At 43.6% G+C, this 26025-nt stretch overlaps 1 protein-coding gene across 1 annotated transcript in view; it reads right to left on the reverse strand.

The window, feature by feature from the left end:
* SNX11 (sorting nexin 11) overlaps window positions 1-26025 on the reverse strand; it is a 193379-nt gene that overhangs the window by 95626 nt on the left and 71728 nt on the right. The window lies entirely within an intron of this gene.

Genomic DNA, 26025 nt, shown 5'->3' on the forward strand with positions numbered 1-26025 from the left:
AGAAACTTACTCCGCTTTTATGCACACCCACACACCACCGTTAGTAGCCATTCAAACCCATTTGTGTCAACTTCTGTGTATGTTATCAGGCCAAAATCACCAGGGTATGTGAACTTTTGATCAGGGTCATTTGGATGTTTTGGGTTGTCATTATGATTTAAAAAGAGAAAACACAGTAGTTTGATGAGAAAGGGCTTCACCCAACCACGAATCATGCGTGGAAAAAAGTTTTGGTGTTATCATTCATATTCTCTGAAAAATGGCAAAGAAAGGAAAAATTATGCCAGGGTATGTAAACTTTTGTGCATAGTTGTATATCTATCTCAGTGGTCAGCACTGCACGCTGCTGGGGTCCTTGGTTCAAATCCCACCAAGGACAACATATGCAAGGAGTTTGTATGTTCTCCCAGTGTTTGCGTGGGTTTCCTCTTGGTTCTCAGGTTTCCTCCCACACTCCAAAGATATATTGATAGGGGTCAGGTGATGAGAAAATCTGTAAAGCGCTGTGGAATAGGATGATGCTATGTAAGCAAAGCATATTAATATTATTAGAATATTATTAGCATATATAATATTTTTACTTTATATTCACATTTAATCTCTAATACTATCATTTTTGGAAAACTTTGCATGTGATTTTAACACCTATCCATTAAACATTTCCTTGCAATAACTGTTATTGCACCGCAGATCTATTCACACACTTACAGATACAATGGAATATACCAATACTTTCTCCTGATTCAAGATTTGTGATCTGCTGGAGACTCTACTCATTCGTAGTCCTCTACTGACATCTAGTGGTTGGCACAGGAGTTCTGAAAAATTAACCCTATAAAAGCCATACATGCAAATAACACGTCATTGGAAAAAGTACAAGAAAAAACCTATTAACCCTATGAAAGCAAATAATTAAAATGACAGTTATACTGTAGACTGCTGTCTGAGGTCTATCAGACTGTGATAAATTGTAACTGGCAGTCTGTGGTGCATTGAGCTCTAGGCCGTAAGCTTAAATCCATTGTATCAGGCTGTTTTTTAGCCTAAATAAAACTCAAAGGATCTAATGAAAAACTAATGCAAAAGTGTATCCGTTGCTATGCGGCTTTTTTTTACAATTTACCCTAGTGCAAAACCTGATGAACCGGACAGGTAGAAATAATCCCATTGGAAACAATGAGATCTGTTCCTCTGTCAATGTCAATCCAGTGTTTTTGTTAATCCCGGATGGACATGACAACATGTATGTGGACACAGCCAAATGGAGCATTTTTTGTAATTTCAGCATAATTATAAATCGATATAACAGTTGTATAAAGTCTCAGAGGAGTCCCTCATTGTGGGATCAAGTGAACCTTGGCTTTCAAATCATCATCAGAATAGACCAAAAAAGGTCTTTTGTGGAACTATTATTATTATTATTAATTTAATGCACTATGAACATGGCCCAGACATGAAATACAGTAGCCCCCATAAATTTCAAGCCACCCACTCCAATAATTTTTGCAAGATCGTGAATCTGAAGGTGTAAATGCAACGTTAGGCTCGTAATCACTCATGTATTACATATCCATGCAGAAGCTGTATAACTATAGGGTCAGATCTCCTTCTGTATGACCAGGAAAGCAGAAGGTTCTTGTCCTGTATAGCGTATGATGGACACAGACTTGCTTCATGTGAAGCAATACTTCTAGGTGAGAATACAGCATGACACAAGCTTTCTATCAGATTTCATATGAATCCATGAGAATGAGACACGTAAAACCCCCCATCAATATGCCTTTGATTTTATTCATATATGAGCACTACCTATGCAATATGGATGTGCATTAGACCCGAATGACCATCGGATGTATATGGGGCCTTCCACCGCTCCTCCAACAGATGATTTATGGGAAGACAAAAATCTGGCATCTTGGCTTAGAACCCCGGATCCTTTTATTTGCATGATAGAAAAGCCTTTGACAAGTGTTTGGCAGTGACTTACATTGAAAACACATGCTGAACATACATGAACATGGGGGAGAAAAGAAAGATGGTGGTGAGCCACGTGGACCATTCTTTGAGGTGTATGGCTCCTTTAGTTTTCGACCAGTGATCAGTTTGGTAAATATGAATTCTGTGCACAAAGTATCTAATCAAACATCTATGGAAATCAGATGCTGTCTGTGTATAAATGAGAAGCAACCGCGTAATATCCATCCACCATAGAGATTAATGATCTCTGTAATAACATTTTTAGCTGCAGCCTGTACTGTACTGTGGTAAGATGATGGGTCCCAAGAAGATCTATGCGTAAAAACCAGTAACTATATAACTTTATAGCTAGAAAGTCATGTACAATAAAATTCATAAATGCTGGCATCTTAAATTCAAGGAAGTGATGTAGCGTACTTTACCTAGCAAGTTAACAAGTAAAGTCGGCCATACGCTTTAAGACAGATCTGTCAGCAGAATTCACATTATGAACTGCAAACATTATTAAATAGACCTCTCAGACCTGATGATGCTCTCAGCCAGCTCCTGTGTTCACCAGGGTTGGTATCAAAAGGAAGTGTATCACCAACACCAGCTGATGCCTCAGGTGACCTTTTACAGGAAGGTGGGTGTGGTCACCATCAGCAGACTCAGACTAACCAAACATGTAGTAACACCAGCGGCCACCGGGGGGAAAAACTAATATTAACCCCCGATGGCATGAAAGGAAAAAACGTTTATATAAGAGAATCCAAAATCTGACACAGATCAAAAAATGGATCGTGACAAAAATATTCAACAAAAAGGTAAACTTAGCAGTCTGATGTTTTCAGAAGGTGGAGGCTTGAAGATCCCACCGTGGCATCGCAGACGACATGTGAAGTCTCTTGCCTGGTCCTGGAGAAACGAGAGGCACTGTCTCCTGACAGCTGCTATGTATCCTGACTCTCCTGCACGTGGCTTCGCAGTCCTGGAACAAGGTGTAGATGGAGAAGTAGCCTGCGGGGCCTCTTAGGATGGACAAAGTTCAACGGTGGAGATCGGGAGAACACTGTCCGACCCCATGTGATCCCCTTGGTCGAACCTGCAGCCCGCTCCGCATACAGTCAGCGGAGTGGTATGTGACGTCACTTCGGTCTCGAAGGTGAGCGAGCCCACAATCTTAGGCAGCTCGCGGTCTGTCGGCGTCTGGGATGGCAGTAAGCAAAACGGCCTGGCCTTCTGGTATGGTGCTGCGGGGAGTGAGCAAACCTTCCCCTGCTGCGCACACTGCCTTCCCGCTAAAGACCCCATCTTCCCGCGCTCAGAGCTTTTTATCCCTGACCCGCCCCCTGCAGTCAGTTGTCCAGTCCTGTCCCGTTCAGAAAGTTTACCTTCTGGCAACAAGGGTGACAGCCCCAGTAGTTCTGGCTCCAAAACAAGAGAGACACTGCTGTATGTTTTACCAGGGAGGTTGCTGAGAGAAGCACTGCCAGATGTATTGCTGGGGATGTTACTGACCCAGTCCATCTCCCTACACATATAGTAAGTAAATAATAACTTGATCTCAAGTACAGAACACATATTCTTTGTGGCAATAAATCCTGGTATACCACCAGGATATTAATGAGAAAATTCCCTATGGAGCTCCCCAATATCTAGAATACACAAGAGAAATGGAGCCAAAAATCCATAGAAATGACAAGAACTCAGTATAAATGTTGCTTTTATTGGTAATAAAAATATTTAAAAATCATCACACAATGTTACAAACAGAGACAAAGCTATAAGACACAGGTCAGAATGCTCCAAGTTGGAATAAAACGTGCTGCAAAATGAGCACCAAACACCGAGATAAGGCCAGTATACTACCCTATGGACCCCACATATATATCCAAAGTTGTATAATGCATCCAAAAAGACAGTAACATTAATAACCCAAACAAATGGGGGAAATATCGTGGGACCCAGTCCCTCTTCCACATTCTATGCCCCCATACATATAACTAGGAGTAGCTATGAATGTATTCTGCCAAAATATAGCCATATCTAGCCCAAAAAGGGAAGGGAGAGGGAGGACAAAAATCAGTGAAAGGTTTCAGCCATTACCCGTGCTGGTGTCCATTAGCAAGCGCGTACCCCACTAATGGACACCAGCACGGGTAATGCACGGTTGAAAAAAAAAAGTGTAAAAGCCATCCCACTAGCATCATGGTGTACCCTTGTTGAGCACTGTTAAAAAAAAAAAAAAAAAACAGGAAGTTCCAGTTCACTGTGTGTAGTTGAAGCACATTTTTACTTTCACTTTGCAAGCTGAAAGACAAGATACTAAAGGCCCCGTCACACACAGCGATGTCGCCAGCGAGATCGCTGATTTTGTGACGCCACAGCGATCTCACCAGCGAAGTTGCTGTGTGTGACATGAATCAGCGACCGGCCCCCCTGCCGGGTATCACTGATCGTGCTCGAACGTCCTGGGCCGTTTTTTGATCGTTGGTCTCCAGCTGGCCAGCGCGCATCGCTGCGTGTGGCAGCGAGAGACCAGCGATCAGCGACGCTGGTTTCCAATGTAAACAGCGGGTATCTAAGAGCCGCGCGGCTCTTAGATACCCGCTGTTTACATTGGAAACCAGCTTTCTCGCTGGTCCTGATCTCTGGAGGGGCTGTCTATGTGACAGGTCACCAGCAATCAGCCTAACGATGTCCCAGCGATCCCATCCATGTCGGATCGTTGGTGGGATCACTGGGACATCGTTATGTGTAACGGGGCCTTAAGATCCTAAGCTATAAGAAATACCAGTTGTAAGCTGTGTTTTCTTTGCTCTTGAATAAATATATATTCACTGTTCAACAGCTGGACAGTACAGAGATTAATCCACTGCTATCAGGTTATGGGCCCAGAAACCCAAAGACACAGAGAATAGCACACCCACTAGAGAAGATTGGGCACAGAAGGATCAAAGAGCACAAAGCACTGTCTCACTCAGTATAGAGGATGATCAGACTTTGCATGTATGAGAGGTGAAACTGCTAAATAATTGTGGGTCCAGCTGTAGAAAGTGCATGAAAGGATACATCTCAGCAATAAGCTCTATTTAATGAGAAAACTGTATCTGTCTAAGTTAAATAAGAGCCAAGATAAGCAGGATTACAGAAGAATTACTCTAGAAATTGTGGAGCGCCTGTGGTGCATTGGGGAAGATCTAAAGGATATTCATGTTATTGCACTACTACTAAGCGGTCTACCAGAAAATTATGGCACACTTGTAACTGTACTAGATGCATTCCCAGATTATGAGCCTACATTGGAGTATATCAGAGGAAAGCTTGTAGATGAGTATATGCAAAAGACAGAAATTGTAAGCAGCAGTGGAATATCCAAAGCAGAATCCGCTTTAAAAACCTAAGATCTACCCAAAAATAAAAATAATTTGAAGGAAACACATGTGTTTTGTCTGCAAGAAATCAGGACACCTAAAGACTGACTGCAGTCTGAAAAGCTATAATGAATCAGCTGAAAAAGCAAAATAATCATCAAAAGGTTAAAAGTTTCATTACTGAAGAATATGACAATTCAAGTACTGAAGCAGAGATTATTGTTAATGCAAGTACATCAAAGCATGCATGGTGTATAGACTCTGGAGCAACTAGTCATTTGACTAATGACAGAACCTTGCCCAAAGTAAGTCCGAGAAAGTGATCTTGGCTAATGGTCAGTATATGAATTCAGAAGGAAAAATCAAAGATGAGTTGTACCAGCTAAAATGCAAGTAAAAGGGAAACACTGCCAAACATGAACAGTACAAACATTGTATCCATGTATAGCACATGCGTCTTGCACATAGAGACCCAAAAGCAATAAGGAAGTTAGTTCAGAAGCAAGTTGCTAATGGTATTACAGTCAATCTGTGCAATCAAATAATGAAATGTACTAGATTTGTTAAAGAAAATCCTTTCCTAAGAATAGTACTACAAAATCAGAACAGCTTCTGGACTTATTACACACAGATGTTTGTGGTCCAATGAGTACTCAAACTCCTGGAAAGAAGATAAACTTTCTCACAATTCTCAAAAAAAACCAGGGGAAGAGTCTTGAGGAGATCATTTGCATATTCCCAGTGCCTTCTGGGATAAGTGAAGAGTCTCCGCGAGCTCAACGATCACTGGGTTTTGGCCGTTGCAGCTGAAAAGAGGAAATCGGAAAACCAGGGGAAGAGTCTTGAGGAGATCATTTGCATATTCCCAGTGCCTTCTGGGATAAGTGAAGAGTCTCCGCGAGCTCAACGATCACTGGGTTTTGGCCGTTGCAGCTGAAAAGAGGAAATCGGAAAAACCTTTTGTCTCATCTTTCATCGTTTTTAAGAAATCTCAAGATGGAAGAGGCCAGGAGCCATTTGGTGAGCTGCATTTCTTGCTACATGTTCACAGATTTACCAGTGGAAAAGCCAAACTTCACATGCCACAAATGCAAGCTTGTGTCCCTGTTGGAGGAAAAGTTGCAAAATCTCGAAGAGAGGTTAGCTACGTTGAAGATCATTAAGGAAGGTGAAGAGTTCTTGGACAGAGCAGAATTATCTCTTCATGATACAGAAAGAGAAGAAATTCGAAGTGCACCTGAAGAAACAGAGGAATGGAGACATGTGACCCAGAGAAGCAGGAGGATCAGGAGGCAGTCAGCACCCATACTGCTCAGAAACCAGTACCAGGCTCTCACGCAGGAAAACGATGAAGAAATATATCAGGATAAGACTTTGCCAACAAACAGCAACCTTGTACGCCTTCAGAGTCCTCCTGGATGGAGAAAGAAAAATGTTGTGAAGAAGAAACGGAGAGTGGTGGTCATGGGGGATTCCCTGTTGAGAGGAACAGAGGCCGCTATCTGCAGACCGGATATAACTTCAAGAGAAATGTGCTGTCTTCCAGGTGCAAAAATTAAAGATGTGTCTGACAGGATATCAGGACTCTTCAGACCTACAGATGACTACCCATTCCTGCTACTACATGTGGGGACAAATGACACCGCAAGAAACGACCTGGAAACCATCTGCAGAGACTTTGAAGACTTAGGCAAGAAAGTGAAAGAACTGGGAGCGCAGGTGGTCTTCTCTTCCATCCTCCCAGTGGATGGCCATGGAACAAGGAGGTGGAATAAGATTCTGCAGGTGAACAACTGGCTACGTCGATGGTGCCGTCAGCAACGATTTGGATTTCTGGATCACGGAGTGAACTACTTATACGATGGACTACTTGCTAGAGATGGGGTGCACCTTACGAAGACTGGAAAGCAGGTATTTGGAAGTCGCCTTGCTACACTTGTAAGGAGAGCTTTAAACTAGAACAACATGGGAAGGGAAGCAAAAGACCAGAAAAAGCCATACACCTGACAAATGCTATTGAGAACTCTGCTATTAGAAGTGGAAAGGAAGAACAAAGACGAAAGAATCTAATTAATAAAAATATTGGAGAAAGAGAAACCAATCACAAACTAAAATGTTTCTATACTAATGCACAAAGCATGGGCAACAAACAAGGAGAATTGGAACTACTAACACAGGAAAAGAAATATGATGTCATTGGAATCACTGAAACTTGGTGGGACAATACACATGATTGGAATACAAGACTAGAAGGTTACAACTTATTTGCAAGAAACAGACTTGATAAACGAGGAGGGGGTGTCGCATTGTATGTTAGAAATGCGTATATCTGCACAGAGATTGAAGCTTCAGAGAATGGGAGTTCTGTGGAAACTGTTTGGGTAAGAATACAAGGACAGAACAATGGAAAGGACACCATTGTAGGCATTTACTACAGGCCGCCTGTGCAAGCTGAAGATATGGATGAACTCTTTATGCATCAAATGGCCAAGTTCTCCAAAAAATATGACATAGTTGTCATGGGAGATTTCAACTATCCAGACATTTGTTGGGAATCTCTCTCAGGCAAAACTAACAGGTCAAGGAAATTCTTATCCTCTCTTGCTGACAACTTTATCTTCCAAAAGGTAAAGGAGAAAACAAGGGGAACTGCTACCTTGGATCTAATCCTTATAAACAGGGAGGAAATGGTTGAGGAGGTAAAAGTGGCTGGGACCCTAGGAGGTAGCGACCATGCTATTTTAGAATTTTGGATAACTAGAGGCGGAAGACCTGTGAAGACTCAGACGTCAAGGTTAGATTTCAGAAAGGCAGATTTTAAGGGATTCAGAAAGAGAATTGGAGGGATCCAATGGCTGGATATCCTTAAAGACAAAAATGTCCAGGAAGGATGGGAAATCTTGAAAAATGAAATTCTCAAAGCACAGTTGTTAACAATTCCGAAAAGAGGGAAGAATAGGAAGCATTTAAGGAAACCAGGATGGATGAACACAGAACTTAAGCACATGCTAAAAAGGAAGAAAAAAATGTTTATAAAATGGAAAGAGGGAGGCATATCTAAAGAAGAATATAATGCTGTCTGCAGAACCTGCAGGGCACAAATCAGATTAGCTAAAGCTGAAAATGAATTGAGGCTTGCAAGAGATGTCAAAAGCAATAATAAAGGATTTTGGGGATATGTCAAAAGTAAAAGAAAAGTCAAAGATGCTATAGGATTTTTACAGGATGAAAATGATGAAATGGTAAGACAGGATGTTGAGAAGGCTGAACTTTTAAATTCCTATTTTGCATCTGTTTTCTCTCAGAAAGGAAATGTAACATCAACTGTTATTCACTGTCCTATTAAGGGAATAGAAGAATCCAGGATATCTATAAACAGAAAGATAGTGAGGAAACACTTAGCTAACCTAAATGAATTCAAGTCTCCAGGTCCAGATGAATTACACCCCAGAGTACTGAAGGAGATAGCAGAAGAAATTTTTGAACCCCTCTCCATAATCTTTGAAAATTCTTGGAGAACAGGAGAAGTGCCAGAAGACTGGAGAAGAGCAAATGTTGTTCCTATCTTCAAAAAGGGGAAGAAGGTGGACCCAGGCAACTATAGGCCGGTGAGTCTGACTTCTATACCAGGAAAGATCTTTGAACAAATTATTAAACAACATGTATGTCAATACCTGGATAAGAATGAAGTGATTAAACAGAGTCAGCATGGGTTTGTAACTAATAAGTCATGTCAGACTAATTTAATTTCCTTCTATGACGGTATTACTGATTGGGTGGATCAAGGAAATGCTGTAGATATAGTATATCTTGACTTCAGCAAAGCATTTGACAAAGTCTCTCATACAATCCTTATTGAAAAAATGACTAAGTATGGAATGGACAAGGCAACTGTTAGGTGGATTCATAACTGGCTTAGTGATCGGACCCAAAGAGTGGTCGTAAATGGCTGCACATCCAGTTGGAAGAATGTCTCAAGTGGGGTACCACAGGGCTCTGTCCTGGGCCCTGTATTGTTCAACATCTTTATCAACGATTTAGATGAAGGAATTGAGGGTAAACTGATTAAATTTGCTGATGACACAAAGCTAGGAGGGATAGCTAATACTAGAGAAGAGAGAGAGAGGATTCATAAAGATTTAAATAAACTGGAGAAGTGGGCAGCAACTAACAGAATGGTTTTTAACAGGGAGAAATGCAAGGTACTACATCTGGGCAATAAAAATGAAAAAAGCATATATAGAATGGGAGGAATAGGGCTAAGTGACAGCACATGTGAAAAAGACTTGGGTATACTAATAGATCACAGACTGAATATGAGTCAACAGTGTGATGCAGCAGCAAAAAAGGCCAATGCAATTCTAGGATGTATTAACAGAAGCATACAGTCTAGATCACGTGAAGTAATTATTTCCCTCTACTCCTCTTTGGTCAGACCTCATCTGGAATATTGTGTCCAATTTTGGGCACCACATTTTAAAAAAGACATCAACAAACTGGAGCAAGTTCAGAAAAGAGCGACCAGAATGGTGACCGGTCTGCAAACCCTGTCTTATGAGGAAAGGTTGCAGGATTTGGGAATGTTTAGTTTGCAAAAGAGAAGACTGAGAGGAGACTTAATAGCTGTCTACAAATATCTAAAGGGCTGTCACATTGTAGAAGGATCAACTTTATTCTCATTTGCACAAGGAAAGACTAGAAGCAATGGGATGAAGCTGAATGGGAGGAGACACAGATTAGATATTAGAAAAAACTTTTTGACAGTTAGAGTGATCAATGAGTGGAACAGGCTGCCACGAGAAGTGGTGAGTTCTCCTTCAATGGAAGTCTTCAAACAGAGGCTGGACAGACATCTAACTGGGATGATTTAGCGAATCCTGCTTTGAGCAGGGGGTTGGACCAGATGGCCCAGGAGGTCCCTTCCAACTCTACCATTCTATGATTCTATGATTCTAATTATCCATGATAAACTTTCTCACAATTATCCATGATTATTCAAGATTTACAGTCATCTGCTTCACAGCAAAGAGGAAGTTCTAGGGAAACTTGAAATATATCTTGCTGAAGTATATAACAAATTTTGTAGAATGCCAAAAATTCTTTGTTCAGATAATGGAACTGAATATACAAGTAATGAGACACAAAGCTTTTTAAGGAAAAATGGAATCGTGTTTCAGACCACTGTACAACCCTGAACAAAATGGTGTAGCGGAAAGAAGGAACCTGACACTGTGAAAGTGGAAGAAGTATGTTATTTCACACAGAATTCTCAACAACATATTGGGGTACAGCAATCATGACAGCTTGCTATCTTCAAAACCGACTTCCAGATAGAGCTACTGAGAAAACTCCATTTGAACAATAGAATAGCAAGACGCCCAAACTACAACATATAAGAATATATGGAAGTAAAGTATTTGTACATATTTCCAAGGAAAAATGTGCCAAGTGTGAATCTCATGCAAAAGAAGGTATCCTGGTGGGCTACAGTGAAACCCAGAAAGAATATAGAATCCTCCACCCAGAAACAAGCAAGGTCACAATAAGCAGAGATGTAATGAATGCTGAGAACTTTGTGTCGCTCGTTTCATGACATCATACCAGTAGTCCAACTGAAGCAAAAACAATCTCAGTCACAACTGCCCTCAAGATTTTTGGTAGCCCGTACATTAGCCACTGTCCGAGATGGGGTAGTACTCATACGATGTGTTAATCTAGAAGACAAAAACATCACAGTTTGTTCCAGAAGTGAAGTGGCCCGAGTTGTGGGCATGCCCGAAGAGATAATGCCACCTCAGACTGTGCCGTTTGAAGTACACCAAGAAGATCCCTTGACCGTGACAGTGAATTTTTTGGCGGCACCAGCGCCTCAACATATTCAAGAGGGGCGAGTTATTCTAGACCAAATGGGAGCTGAATTGACTGAACTCACTCAAGAACAGTTGTTGCAGGTGGAAGCTCTATTAGGATGATATAGGGATGTGTTTGCTCGTCATGAAGATGATTTTAGCTGCACCACAGCCATCACACACGAGATACCCACGGAAAATATGGCGCCAATAAAAGAACGTTACCGTCAAATTCCACCACAATTCTATCAGGAGGTGAAGAGTATGCTGGGACAAATGTTGCGGAAAGGTGTCATCAGAGAGTGTCAGAGTCCCTGGGCAGCACCAATAGTTTTGGTACGAAAGAAAGACGGGACTCTGCGTTTTTGTGTGGACTATCGGAAACTTAACGCCTGTACCGTGAAAGACTCTTAACCATTACCCAGGATGGAAGAGTCTCTGTCTGCACTTAGAAAGGCTAAATTTTTTTCACTGTTGGATCTCGCCAGTGGCTATTGGCAGGTACCAATGTCAGAACGGGACCGAGCAAAGACTGCCTTTATTCTGCTCAAAGGCCTATTCGAATTCAACCAGATGCCATTTGGTTTGGCTAATGCTCCTGAAACTTTTCAGAGTCTCATGGAGAGGTGCCTGGGTGATCTGAATTTCGAAGCTACGCTGATTTATTTAGATGACATCATAGTCTACACTGCTTCGTTTGAAGAACACTTGCAACATCTGGAACAAGTGTTGAGTCGCTTGCAGAAACACGAGCTGAAGGTGAAACCTCAAAAGTGTCATCTGTTCCGCGCTCAGATTGAATACTTGTGTCTGCTGAAGGAGTGAAGCCCTCTCGAGAGAAGATAGCTGCAATACAAGATTGGCCCACTCCAGAGATGTGAAGGATGTTTGGGCATTTCTGGGACTGACTGGTTATTACCGCCGCTTTGTGAAGAACTTTGTCCGCCGGGCCAGGCCGCTACAGGACCTATTGAAAGGAGCACCCTCAGATGCAAAGAACTGGAATTTTTGCTGGAAAGAAAATCAAGAGGAAGCTTTTCAAGTTTTGAAGAAAGCATTGACAGAAGCTACTGTGCTGGCTCATGCGGACTATTCTCAACCGTTTATTCTCCACACTGATGGGAGTTTACATGGTTTGGGGCTGTGTTGTCGCTGATACAGGGCGGAAGAGAGAGGGTGATAGCTTATGCAAGTTGGTCCCTTCACAATTCCGAACGTAATCCGGACAACTACAGTTCCTTCAAGCTGGAGCTGCTCACGTTGGTGTGGGCTATGACGGAGAGATTCGCAGAATACTTATCCGGGTCTGAAGTCCTTGTACACACCAATAATAATCCCTTGGTTCATCTAGAAAATGCGACGTTGGGGGCTTTGGAGCAATATTGGGTGGCAAGAATGGCAATGTTTCTATATAAAATCGCATACAAGAGGGAGCGGAGAACATTCATGCTGATGCTCTATCCAGAAGAAGACATCGGGAGCCTGGGCAAAATAGAGATGAGGAATTGGAAAGTGTGGAGACTCCCAGGTTCCTAGAGCCCACCAGGATGGTGGTGGCGACGCAGGATCAGGTACGAACACAGGCCCTGGGAGGTGTTCTGGAGCTAACCCGGGATGAATGGGTCCGGCTGCAACAAGAAGATATATAGCTTGCTCTATTGAGATGGTGTGTAACTTTGAATAAGCTCAGTCATGCAGAAAGGGACACACCTTCTCCAGAAACCCTGCGGATACTTCGACAATGGGAACATCTCCAGATGAAAAATAGTTTGCTGTATCGAAAAGTGCAACTTCAGACGTAGCTGGGGGTCACCTGGCAAGTCCTGGTTCCAGGGACTCTGTTATCCAAAATCTCCACTGAGGTCCACGAAAGAGGTGCACATTTTGGCCCTGAAACGACTTTTCAATGGTTACAGCGGATTATTTGTCATCCACGGCTGAAGGCGACAGTTGAAGAGACATGCAGAGCCTGCCGGACGTGCGAATTGGCAAAACCCACCAGAACAAAAAGCTCTGATCCAGACCATAGTGACATCAAGTTATTGCTGATAGATTATTTAACCATTGGGCCTGCTCACCAGGGATATGAGCATTGTCTAGTAACTGCGGAATCAGCTACATACGCCATTTGCAAAAATTTCATTCAAATTTACAGATGTCTGAAAAGGATTCATTCTGATCAGGGAGCTTGTTTCCTGGGAAAGGTGATGGAAGACTTACATTGCATGTATTGAATTGACAAATCTCGAACTACACGTATCATCCGCAGGGTAACAGTGCATGTGAACGTTTCAACCGTACGTTAATCCAAATGCTAAGAACTTTGGAAGAAGATCAGAAGGGCTGGTGGTCTAAGTTTGTCTCAGAGTTGGTCTGGGTCTATAACAACCAAGTGCACAGCACCACCGGTTACACTCCCGATTCGCTCATGTTTGGCCGAGATGGCAAAGGAATCACCAAGTTAGAATTGGATCCAGAGGAAAATTGCTCACTAGTAGGAGTGTCCTCATGGGTCCGGGAACATTGACACTGACTACAGACCCTGCATTGGTTAGTACAGACTAGATTACGTGAGTTAGAGCATGCTGAAAGAACCCTACCACGGGCCACAGATCTTCAAGTTGGAGATCGCGTCTTAGTGCAAGACAAACGTCCAAGAGACAAATTGGAAAACCGCTGGGAAAGGAGCCCATATCAGGTAAAGAAACGTATTAGTTCTGAAGGACCTGTGTATGAGATACAATCTGAGGGGAGCGGGAGCCCCACTACTCGAATGGTTAATTGAAACATGCTTCTGCCTTACTTGTCCAAAGATCCTGTAAAAGAGGAAGAGGTACCAGAGACTGTTGAGCTAGACCCTGTCATAAAAGAAGAAAAAGATGAGGAAAGTACAGAACAGGGACCTGTCATGATCTGATCTGCTGTGTTTGTGTGATCAGGTAGTTCATAGATTAATCTGGACAGCCTCACTCTGAGACTCTGGGAGGCTTTTTATAGCCTCATTGTGGGCTCACTCCTTGTCGATAATACTCAGACCCTTGGCCGAGTGTGTGACCCTAGTGTGCTTTGTGACTGTGATACTTTATGCTTGCTTGGTTTTGATCCGGTTCTGTCCCTGTTACGAGTTCTGCCTGTTCCTTTTGTACTGCTCTGCTATTCCCGTGTATGACTCTTTTGCCTTGGACCTGACTAATCTCTGACTGCCTCCCTTGTACTGCGTTGCTATCTCTGTGTATGATTCATTGCTTACGTTTTGACTATTCTCTGCTTGTCCCCCTGGTACCACGCAGCCCTCTCTGTGTACGACCCCTGTTTGTCTGATCTGAGCTTCCCTAGCCTTTACTCCAGGATTCCTGTTATTGAGCCCTATAGCCCTCTCCTGCAGCAAGACGCTAAGCCACGCCCCATATGGTCACATGATCGTAGGTCCTGGTACTGCTTAACTACTTTCAGTGTCGCAGGTCCTGGTGTTAGAATTTTCACTGCAGTATCGGACCCCGGGTCCCCCCGTAGTCTGGGTGAATTATCCTGTTCAGCCGCAGCAGTCCGCTGGCACTGACAGGATCCTGATAGGACCCAAGGCTCCCGTGGAAGACGTCTCAGAAAGTACAAACACTTCTGGGCCCCCTGCGGTGCTGCTGGACTCTACCGTTCTCGAGGACTCCACTACTCTTTCCAATCTACAGCGCTCCGAACGTACAACAGCTGGCAAACCCCCCAATCATTGTGAAAAAGGCCAATTTGGCAATGGAAAATTTGGAAAAGTGAGAAACGCCCACGCGGTTCCTGAGAAGCCTCGCCTGTGGAATGGCGAGCGAAAGGAGTGAGGGAATGTAGGAGGATGGACCAGGCTAGGGAAGCTTCTTGTGTGCCCGGCGAAAACTATTGGGGCTGTCACCAGTGTTGCCGGTTGCAAGGACTTCCTGTAGGACTTTCTGACCAACGCAGACCTTTGCACCTGCTATAGGGGGCAGGGTGGAGATAAAAGGAGGGGAGAGCGCAAAAACGGGGCTTCTGGCGGGAAGACAATACACGCTGAAGGAGAAGGTTGACCCAGTCTCCGCTGCTTCTGACCAACCAGCGGGTTTACTTTGCAGCCTGTCTGCCCCTGTGCGCACTACTTGTGCACCTACAAGACTGGGTACCTCGCAAACTCCGGTACCCGAGAGCCCTGACTGGTCAGCACCCCTGAAGACTACTGATGTGCCGTAACAAGCTGACCCTACAGTGCACGCCTGTTCGTGGGGTCCTGCTGTAGCCACCACCCCGGGACTTTGTTTCACACTCGCTGAGCTAACTCCTATCCGTCACATAACACCATGTTCCAGGGCTGAGGGATTACGTCAAGACAAGCCAGACCACGCCGTTTCGGTACAGAGACAATGCCTCAACTTCATCCGGGATTGCTTCAGAGACATCTCGCGGCACCTGCGCCGCCATCGTGGAATCTTTCAACCTCAAGGTAAAGACTGATAAGTTGAATCGTTTCGTGCTATTTGTAGTTAAGATTGTTTTATCCACTGTTCTCGTTCCTGCATTCGTACTGTATCATTACTGCAAACTCCTTGTGTGGAGTAGTGACTGTACACTACTTTACATAGAGTGCCCGTTAACTCTTGCTCTGCCTCCTGCTCGTCACTGCATCCCGCGTTCCTGCTAGCATCCAACAATGGTATCAAAGCATATGTTCCTGATATATCCTTAAGGACAATTTAATATTATTGTAGTGACAGTTCCAACTAAAGTACATTGTGTTGCTGTTAAAATACTCCACCATCTTATATTTAATGAAAAGGTATAGCAAAATAATTATAGCGATAGCTCCATCTAAAAACAGTGTGTTGCTGTGGGAAAAAAAATCCTGCCAACTAATGTTTAATGAAGAGACACATTTATTCAATTAGTATGACTGTGAAAATTTGAATCACAATATAGCAACCTGCTGCCACAAGCCTCTAGCCATACAATAGGCTTGTGTGATCTCTTCTATAATTACTGTATATAAGGGTATCCAGACAAAATGCCAATCAAGGCTATTGATTTCAAGCTATAAAATTAAAAATTTCAACTAAATCTAACCAGTATTGGGGTGGGGGCAAACCTCAATGTCTGAACACTATTGCAGTATTTAAGTAAAAAGTAGGGGATAAAATTCCTTTATCACTACTTTAACATTAATTGGGGACATACGGTAATACTATGCTTTTTGTTGCACTTTCTTAGACTGGTTAACACCTACAGTGGAATCTCATTTTCCATTTAAGGCACCACTTATAATTGGTGGTTAGTCTGGAATTATTTGTGTGTGATTTAAACTTCACTATGAAAATGCAGGATAGGAAAAAAAAGTCGTCAGACAATTCACGCTGCGAATCACTATAAGGCTATGTGCCCACGTAGCGTTTTATTCCGGACACTAAAAACTGGACTCCTTCCCAGAAATCACGCGTTTTTTTCCGCATGATTTCACCGCGATTTTACCGCGATTTTCGCGTGCGATATTCAAGCACTTTCCAAGCGATTTGAAGCATCGTGTTTGAAACATAGTGTTTGACAAGTGTGACCAGGTTTTTACTATTGAGGCCGCCTATGCGGCATCAATAGTAAAAGATAGAATGTTAAAATGCTAAAAAAAAATAAAAAAATCGGGGTATATTTACCTTCCGGCGTCCGGCGCTGCCATCCCAGGCCTCAGCGTTCCCAGTAATGCCTTGCGAGACCTGTGATGACGTAGTCTCGCGTTGCTATAGCGATCTCGCGAGACTACGTCATCACAGGACCTTGCCGCAAGGCATTACTGGGAACGCTTAGCCCGGGAATGCAGCGCGGGGCGCCGGAAGGTAAATATACCCCGATTTTTTATTTTTTATTCTTTTTTTAACAGGGGTATGGTACCCAGGGCCTGGAGGACAGTCTCCTCTCCTCCACACCGTGGGTACCAACCGCACATGAGATGCTTAACTTCCCGCATGGTGGGCATAGCCACATGCGGGAAGTAAGCAATTCTCATGCATTCCTATGGCTGCGGAATCGCGGCAATTCTTTGCAATTCCGCACAAAAGAATGAGCATGCTGCGATTTTTCCGCGATGCGATTCCGCCGCGGAAAAAAGCGCAGCATTAGCACAGCATGTGCGGAATGCCATAGGAATGCATGGGGGGCGTTCTGTACACGATTTTTAAACGTTTTCGCGCCGAAAATCGCGGCAAAAACGCTTAAAAATTGCTACGTGGGCACACAGCCTAAACGATTATTTTTACAGTGGTCTTTATTCCCCCGTTTTCCCCCGTTTTTTGGAGGTTCTTGTCCCTTTCTTTTTAATTTTCTTCTAATATTTTTTTCTGCTGATTACTGTTAATAAAGAAATTAATATATATTAGTCATTTTATAATGCAAGTATTCTAATAATTTTATAACAGAAATTTGAATATATTTTGTCTATTAAGTGTCTATCATGTGTTCAAGCAATGAACTTTGACATCCTTTGAATCGGGTGACCTGTTAGATGCCGAGCACCTGAATGACAAGTGTACTGTTTTCTCTATTTAAGAACCTTTTCATGATACTTGTATGTGTTTTTTTCCTGAGGAAGGAGTTCTGTGAAACTTTGAAACGCGTCAAAAAGAATAAAGACCACTGTAATAATAATCGTTTATGGTGATTCACAGCGTGGATTGTCGGACCACTTTTTTTCCTATCCTGCATCTTCTACGTCGGTCCCTCGTGGATCTGTGGTTTCTGCAGCAGCAAATCCTCCATGCTTATCACAAGCTCCATCTGGTGAGTGTATTATTTTTAAATTGATATACTTACATTGGATAATGCACTATTGCGCTATTTCTCTTCAATAGTATCCCTTAAACTTCACTATTGCACTTTTTTACAAAAATATAAAAAAAGTATTGTAATATTGCATAATTAAAAGTTATATTTTATTTTAAAAAATCCCCCTTTTTTCTCTTACTCCAATTAGATTAATTAGTGAGTAATTATTTATAATTTTTGGATTAATAATAGATATCTACCTTCTGTGAATTTCTTTAGGTTTAAACTGTCTATACTATCCTATGATACCGAGGAAGGTTCTCAACTGTTTTGTAGTAAGATGCTGAGGCCAGTTTTTGAATTGCTTCGATTTTATTTATTTGGTGTTTGATAATCCCAGGGCCCCTCACATACCCCAAATACCAAGCTTCTTCAAGACCTATAGTACAATTTTTATTCGCTGTCAAGCTCACGGCTCTGAGCGAATCCACTACAGCTTGCACCTGAGACAAGTGGGTATGCCAGTCGCTGCTATAGACGATGATATCATCTAAATATGCAGACGCATACTTCTCATGGGGCTCTAGCACTATGTACATCAGCCTCAGAAATGTGGCCGGGGCCTTATTTAACCAAAAATGCAAGAGCACATATTGATAGAGACAATCTGAGGTAACGAAGGCGGTCTTTTCTTCGGCTGACTATGTCAGAGGCATCTGTCAGTTAGATCGAGTGTTGTGAAGTACTGGGCCTGCCCCAGTCGCTCAATCAGCTCATGAACCCGGGACATTGGATAAAGGTCAAACTTTGACACCTCAATCAATTTCCAAAAATCACTACAGAACCGTAATGATCTGTCCGGCTTTGGAATCAGTGCAGTGTGACTAGCCCACTCACTCCTGAACTCCTCAATGACCCTAGCTGGAGCATCTTCTTTACCTCTTCTGATATGGCCTGCCGCTGGGCCTCTGTCACATGGTATGGTATAATTCGCACCCTTACCTGAGGCTCTGTGACAATGTCAAGCCGTATCACAGATGTCTGACCGGGCAGTTCTGAGAATATGTCCGTATTCCACTGCACTAATTTCAAAGTTTCCCATCGTTGCTTTTTCGAAAGACTTTTGCTAATGTTTACTTCATTTGCAGCCTCTTCGCTGGCCAGTGTCAGAGGGACCATAGGAGTCACCTCTATAACCAAACATTTCCGGTCTTTCCAAGCCTTTAATAGATTGGCAAGGCAAATCTGCTCAGGTTTCCTCTTCCTGGGCTGATGCACCCTGAAGTTCACCTCCCCAACTTTTTCCCGGATTTCATATGGGCTTTGCCACCTGGCCAATAACTTAGTTTCTGCGGCGGGTACCAAAACCAACAGTCTATCCCCTTCTTTAAAGGACCTAACTGTGGCCTCTCTATTGTAACCTTGGCTCTGAGCTGCCTGGGCATTCAGGAGATGTTCCTTTACGATAGGCATTATGGATGTAATTTGGTTATGCATACTCTCATCGTGCTCTAAAATGCTTTTATGAGGGGTGGCCTCCTGTTCCCATGTCTCTTTGGCAATGCACAGTAGGCCCCTGGGATGTCTACCATATAATAGTATGAACGGAGAGAATGCCATGAAAGAGTGCGGAACCTCATGGATGGCGAACATTAGATACAGCAACAACATATCCCAGTCCCTTCTATCTTTAGCGACTACTTTTTTTTAACATAGATTATGGGGTCTTTTTAAATTATCTACTGGACATAGGTTTGCGGGTGGTAGGCTGAGGTATAACAAAGAGGAAACATTTCTGGGTAACGAGTTGCATTATCCACTACGATCAAAATGTGTTGATGGCTCCAAACTGATTTCACTATTTGCCCTACCAGATCCATAGCAATCCACTCAAAAGGTGGCTCTATAACAGGCAGAAGGAACAGTGGACTACGTAAGTTTGCTGTAGGTTTGGTAAGCTGAAACTCTGGGCATGATACACAAAACCTCTGAACCTTGGCATAAACCCAGGGCCAAAAGTTTTTCCATTTTTTTAGCTCCCAGATGACCTCCCAGCACATGTTTGTGGGCCATCTCAAGCAACTCAACAACAGTATAATACCCCAATTATTATACCAGCTGTTCTATTATTTTGTCTCGTATTTTTACAACCTGGTATAACAACTCCTCGTTGACCGCCATATGAGTAAAAACCGCTTCTGAGCCAGGTTGCTGTGCCACCCCATTTATCATTAGCACCCGTTCCCATGCCCAGGCTAGTGTGGGACTCTGGAGCTGAGCTGTCCTAAAAGTACCCTGGGATTACTTCCAACTCCAGAACTGATGAGGTCTCTTTGATCTCTCCAGTCAAGATCTCTAGTGAAACCCTATCGGGATGACACCCTGTCCCTATTATGGTGACTCCTACAACAGGTATTAATGACTTGGGATCTTCGGGTTCAGCTCTTGGATATAAATAGTCTTGTAAACTGTGGTGCCTGTTCACATGGGATGCATCTTGTTAGCGCTGGGCAGCCCACCTGATCTAATAGAAGTGTGTCACTAATAGGCTGGTAACCTGGATGCTGTGCATCTCCATTGTGTGAACAGCGCTACATACAAGTCCTCATTGTGCAATCAAATACTAAGCAGCCACCCCCTTCATGGATTGGTAGGTAGTGAGTGGCTGTCTCATCAGTATCTTTGCACCTGTGTTACTGCCATCTCAACCACATGGGCCTGCTGCACCCTGAAGTGCATTTGGCTGGAGGCCTAGGCAGGTAAAAACATCGCTGCCTTTTTTTCTGCTGTCTTTTGAATTTTTCAGGATTTTAGTCCTCTTTTAGTTGCTGTCTATTGTTATGTATTAGTGTTAGGGACTCAAAAGTGTGAGGACCCTTGACGCTGGGTTGCGGGCTTGTATACTTTGGACAAAATATCGACTAATACCTCAAATATTTTATATGTATATTTTTTTTTGCACTTTAATATCAGGGTGCAGCTAGGCCCATTTTGTCATGTAAACTGTGGTGCCTGTTCACATGGGATGCATCTTGATAGAGCTGGGCAGCCCGCCTGATCTAATAGAAGGGCATCACTATTAGGCTGGTAACCTTGGATGCTGTGCATCTCCTCTGTGTGAACAGCGCTACATACAAGTCCTCATTGTGCAATCATATACTAAGCAGCCGCCCCCTCCATGGATTGGTAGGTAGTGAGTGGCTGTCTCATCAGCATCTTTGTACCTGTGTTACTGCCATCTTAACCACATGGGCCTGCTGCACCCTGAACCGCATTTGGCTGGAGGCCTAGGCAGGTAAAAACATTGCTGCCTTTTTTCTGCTGTCTTTTGAATTTTCAGCTCTTGGATATACCTTTACCTTGGAAGGGTTAGTTTTGCTCTCCCATAGGGACCAGAGCAGGGACAAGTCTCTTCCCAAAACAGTCCTGTATGGAAGGTTCTTTACTACTCCATCTGTATGTTTAATATTGCCACATAGGGTAGAAAAGGTAACCTCTGCCATTGGATACTCCTGTAGGTCCCTGTGTATACACATGACTTTGATTTTCCAACCATTGGGGTTTTCCCCAGCAACCAATGACCCATTGTCAAGTGTCACTAGGCTTCCTGAGTCCAAGAGAGCCTCCATTTTGTACCTGTTGACATGTACCTGGCAAAAATGGGGTTTACTTCTTGTGGCATCTGTATCCACGGTGCAGACAGTCTATGCATACATAAATACTCGTCGAGTAAACCTGCAGTCCATGGGCTCAGCTGTCAGGGGGAAGTTGGCAGCCACATGATAGTGGTGGAACCTCTGGTCCACGAGAGCGGTTAGGGGATACAGGGCTCTTCCCCTCAGTTGTGGCACGCCTGAGACCTAGCGTGGCAGGATTCCACAAAAGACCACTGGTACACACGTTGTGCCTGTACATAAATATTAACCCCTTGTTCTGGGTATCCTCCTGGCTGAGGTTAAAGTATGCTTTCTGGGCATCTCCAATCAGGAACGTGGCCACTGCTTCATCCCACTGGGAAATTAGAAAGATCTCCCACTCCGTTGTGCGTTCAAACATGGTGAGGAAAGTTTCCCCAGGTGAGTATAATCTAACTCGTTAAGCTTATCTTTCAGGTTACATCGGGGGTGTATCTACAGCATTACAGAATGCTGCAGATAAGCCACTGATGGTGGTGGCGGCATCTCATATCGGAAAAATGAGGTGACAGATTCCCTTTAAATATGCAATATGCATAAATATTCCAATAAAGTCATGTTAAATGTTTTGACACAACAAAAATAAAAAAGTAAGTTTTTCTTTCCATTTTTTATGTGTTTATAAACAACCAGGTTCACATATAATATAATACTGCAAAAAATATTCAACTAAAACATTTAAATTAGCTAAAAACAAGACTTTATTAGGTCCGGTCAAAAATGACCAGAACATAACAAGTGTATAGTGGTAACGAACAGAATAGCAGGGTTAACAATGAGAGCTTTTTTCAACTGCAGTTTTCTGGTTTAACCATTAGGGGGAGATCTGACCAATGAATCCCCTATAACTGCATATACACTATCAGGTCAAAAAAAGGGAATATAAACAGTTTTTTTTGTAGCCCATAGTATGCACACAGTATTAAGAGATTATGAAGATGTTCACTAGATAACTATAGCATTAACCCTTTTCTGACATGTGACGTACATGTTCATCACATAGCTGACAGCTGTCTCTATGAACTTGCTCCAACTGCTAATGTTTAACCAATTAAAGGCGTTGTCCAAGAATATAATAAAATGCAGGAATCCATCTGTGTATAGTGGAAATCATAGCACCTAGTCTCCTCCACTAGCTCAGAAAATTGGAGATAGAGGCTGCAAACTGGTGAAAAATGCAGGATAGAAGTAATATAATAGCCAGAAATTTAGTTATTTCTCATGTACATGTAGAGAAGCCTGGGCTGTGGGTGCTGACAGAGCACCGGATCTGGAACTGCTGGGGCCGAACCTACTGTTGCAGGGGGGAAGGAGATTGGAGACAGAGCAGACCCTTAACCTGTGTAGAAGGGGTGCAGCAAGCCAGGGAGGTATAAAAGGGTTTGTGAGGAAAAGGAAGGGGCCTTACCGCCAGAGAAAGGAGTCAGTGAGGACCGGCGTTGGGCTGCAGGGAAAGATAGGCCGCATAGTAGCGATCACGGCCGGGTGTGACGAGGACGCCCAGGTTTTGGCGTGCGTGCGAAGGAACGCACGCCGAGTAGAGGATTGCAGTGAACTCTACTCTGCTGCGCTGCAGCATTACGGACTAGGGGCTCAGCGAGTAAGACCAGTGATCGCCCGCTGCCTGCAGAAGTGATACTGACTTGTTAGGCAGGGAAGCCAGAAGAACTCAGCACCGGCCTCAGCCGGCCATCAAGCAACCATCTGACTCAGGAAGAGAAATGAACAACCGAGTCACACTAAGTGGAAGTAATATATTGACTGCCATTCTGAATTATTTCCTGTTTATCTCTCAGCCTTTACCTATTTATTTCCTCTTGCTCCCTGCGGGGAGGTTACCCCTGTATTGATAAAATGAGTAATTGTTAACCGCTGCTCTGTGCTTCTGTGTCACTGCATCTGGATACCTGTGTTACATACCGTATATACTCGTGCATAAGCCGACCCGAGTATATGCCGACCCCCCTAATTTTGCCACAAAAAACTGGGAAAACTTATTGACACGCATATAAGCCTAGGGTGGAAAATGCAGCAGCTATTGGTAAATTTAAAAAATAAAAATAGATACCAATAAAAGTAAAATTAATTGAGACATCAATAGGTTAAATGTTTTTGAAAATCCATATTGAATCAGGAGCCCCATATAATGCGCCATACTGTTCATGATGGGCCCCATAAGATGCTCCATACAAAATACACCCCATGTAATGCTGCACAAAGGTTAATAATGGCCCCATAAGATGCTCCATAGAATAATATGCCATATATGCTGCTCCATAAAGGTTATGGCCCCATAAGATGTTCCATAGATTATGCCCCATATGCTGCCCAATAAAATGATCAATAGATTATGCCCCATAAGATGCTCCATAGATTATGCCCCCATAAAATGCTCCATAGAATATGCCCCATAAGATGCTCCATAGATTATGCCCCATAAGATGCTCCATAGATTATGCCCCATAAGATGCTCCATACATTATGCCCCCATACATTATGCCCCATACATTATGCCCCATACATTATGCCCCCATAAGATGCTCCATAGAATAGGCCCTATATGCTGCAACTGCTGCTGCAAATAAAAGAAAAATGACATACCTCTTGTCCCTGGGGGCCAGGTGCTGGGTCCTGAGGAGGCGGGGACACCGGTGCACTATGGGGGCCAGGTGCCGGTGTCACAGCTGGCTCAGGACCCGGCACCTCCAATATTCACCTGCCCCCGGTCCATCGCTGCTCGCTGCTGTCTGCTGGGTCCCTCTGTCAGTGACCATTCAGGCAGCAGAGGGCACGGCACGCACTAACTACATCACCGCGCCCTCTGCTGCCTGAATATCACTGACAGAGGACCTTGCAGACATTGGTGAGCAGGGATGGACCGGGGACAGGTGAATACTGAATATACTTACCCCCTCCTGGCGTGGTCTCTGCAGCCCCGCTTCTCCCACGGTCTCCCTTCCTTCAGCGGTCACGTGGTACCGCTCATTAAAGTCATGAATATGCGCATATTAATGGTTTTAATGAGCGGTACCACGTGACGCTGAAGGAAGGATGGGAGACTGTAGGAGAAGTGGGGGGCCACAGAGACGTGCCAGGGGGGTAAGTATGATCTGACACCCCCGCTCCCCCTCTCCAGCAGACCCCCTGGTGTATGTGACTCGCGTATAATCCGAGAGGGGGACTTTCAGCCCAAAAAAATGGGCTGAAAATCTCGGCTTATATGCGAGTATATACGGTATGTAAGAAGATGAACCGAGACAGTCAGCGGTTTCCAGTGCACTTTGGAGCCGGAACTATCGGGACTGTTACCATTGTTGCCGAGGAAGGTTTTTCTGGGAGGGGAGAACCTTTCCACTGGACAGCAAGGGGCGCGGGGGAGATAAAAGGGACTGAGTGTGGGAACAGAGGAGACTTGGCGGGAAAGCGACAGGAGAACAAGGAGAAGGTTGACTCCCCCCCACTGCTCCGACTGCTGATTCCACGTCATCTATCCCTCAGTATTCTGACTTTAAACTGGACTGTGTCACTACCAAGCTTTCTTTGGACCCTTCCTTGCTGGATGGTTCCTTCTCGCCCAGAGTTACAGATAAGCTGACTTGCTCCGTACTTAGAGACTACTCCAGAGGACCGCACGCTACCGCAGTCTGCGAGCGTGCCAACGGCTCATGTTCGGCGAAATTCCCGAGGAATCTACATAAAGGACTGTTTCTATGCTCCAGCACACTCAAGCCAAGCGAGACCGGATACATTGGCACTGGCGAAAGACGGTGCTTTTCGTTCCTCCGTAACAGAGCCAGAGACATTGTCCACCATTTGTGATGCCGTTGGGAGATATTCCAGCTTTCTCCCAACAAGAACTGCAAGTGATAAATTACATTTTTCTTGTATACCTTTTTCTCAAGCATTGTGTTTGTGTGCAATTCCCGTCGTTGCCGTTACTGATCTTGTCACCCTGCGGGGAGTACTCCTTGTATAATTACCTGTTCAGTAAATCCTGTCAACCCCTTCTCTGCCTCCGGCTCTTCACTGCCTCCAACGTATCTCATCCCTTTATACATACACACGACAATTCTAAAACATTACCTTAAATGACTGGTATACTTTAGATGTTGCTAACAGAGATTTGCAATGACACTTAGAGGGGTTCTCCAAGAATGTAATAAAATGGCCCAGTTATGCAATTCAAATAGCAGATCATCCAAGTAACATGTTAAAATAGGTTGCAGACTGAAAAGATACAGCTCTCTAGCCTCCATTTCAATGACTGGAGACCAATACACACACCGACACACAGCTGGAGAAGTGCTATGAGAGGAGAAGAAGTATAGCTGAATGAGCTTGAACGTTTGAGCCTGGAGAAAAAATCATTTGTGTTATGTCAAT

The sequence above is a fragment of the Dendrobates tinctorius genome, unplaced genomic scaffold (genome assembly GCF_039654945.1).
Source record: "Dendrobates tinctorius isolate UK_male_01 unplaced genomic scaffold, ASM3965494v1 ptg000032l, whole genome shotgun sequence".
Lineage (NCBI taxonomy): Eukaryota > Metazoa > Chordata > Amphibia > Anura > Dendrobatidae > Dendrobates > Dendrobates tinctorius.